We start from the raw sequence: 1,592 nt of genomic DNA, 5'->3' as shown, positions 1-1,592 counted from the left end.
CCAGTGGAAAAGTAAACACCAGTGGACAAAGCAAAAGGATGTTCTTCAACTATATTTAACTATTTGGTTTGGTGGAATAGTTGGCAGGAAAAAGTTGAAGTGAAAATTTAAATTCCGATTGAATTCATATTTTGGATTCAGTACCAACTGACTGGTGATCCCATCCTTTAATGTGACGAATATAGTTAAAATGTAAGTACATATGTATATATACATATGTATACACAACATCATTGAACTACGACAAGAAAATATCTTCAGGCTAAACCTGACAAAGGTAACACTGAGGACCTTGTAGGTCCTGAACAGAATTTTTACCCAGAATTTCAACACCCAGAGATGAGCACCTTACTTTTTTTGTTAAAATAGGTGCAATTAATTATTACTATAAAGTGATTAAGATTTTCTCCAGTATTTATGATTGCAAAAGATTGAAGGGAAAATCTTTCACCTACATTTTAGTCATTATTTTTAAAACTTTGTCACCTATTTACGTAACTTTGTAGTGTAACATGAGCAAATACATGTCATGCTATATTAGAAAAAAAAAAACAAAGCCTTCTCCAGTGACGGCCCACAAACAGAAATGATAAAGAAAAGTTACTAGATAGAATTCAATGACCGAACTGGAATCAGGTCTATAACTCATCAGAGATATTGTACATTCATTGCTCTACCTCAGAGGTCCAGTGATGCCCACGAGATCTTTCAAGAAAAAACAGGATCCTTTCAAATGATTTGACTTTGCCAAAGAGCTCTTCAAACCCTGTAGAGAGACTTTCCTCAAGCTTTGCCTGTAGGCAGCAGGTCCACGTTGGCTACTCTGACAGTTGTTTAGTTCATACCAAGCCCCCACAGTAGGCATCATGGAGCAAGAAAGTGGCAAGAGGCACAAAGACAGAAGTATTGGAAGAAACACCACTACTCCAGTGGGTGAATGCAACTCAGTGAGCGATAAGGAGAAATACATGGAAAAGCACAAATATAGAAACCTCCTTGAAATACATAACTAGGATCAATTAGACATGCAGTAGTGAGTAGTGATAAGAAGAATCAAGTCAAGGAAGGATCGAGAAAGTGTGTATTAAAAAGTATTTGAAGAAGCAGAGGACAAGTCCCAGGTCCAGGAAGTTAAAAAAGGCCTTGTCAGATGAGTTCCTGGGATGCTATGTTTAAGTAGATGTAACTAGAAGCAACAAGGAGGACTTGACAAATGGCAGCAGGATGTTACGGCAAGGGGGAAACCACTCATTGAGTCTTGGATTCTCAATTACAAGGCCTAAATTAATTTCTATTACCTCATTCTGAAGCAAGATGTAGGCATTCTTAATTCAACTCTTAGTGGTTTAATTCCATTTTTGGACAATTTCACTGCCTCATAGATCCCCTTTCCAATGTGTTGGTTCTAAATGATATTTCCCATTTAAATGATCTGAGTTCAGATCCTGCCGGTACATCTAAGCACTAGAGGAGCACGAACATGGACTCAGCTCTTCTAATAGAGAGATAAAGAGATTTTGCTTTTAAAAGTTGTAACATTTATACAAGTATACATTTTATACAAGGTACACATTTATGGTTGAATAAAATCT

Source organism: Elephas maximus, chromosome 23, assembly GCF_024166365.1.
Source record: "Elephas maximus indicus isolate mEleMax1 chromosome 23, mEleMax1 primary haplotype, whole genome shotgun sequence".
Lineage (NCBI taxonomy): Eukaryota > Metazoa > Chordata > Mammalia > Proboscidea > Elephantidae > Elephas > Elephas maximus.
The sequence above is the reverse complement of the archived record's forward strand: the minus strand, read 5'-3'. Positions refer to the sequence as shown.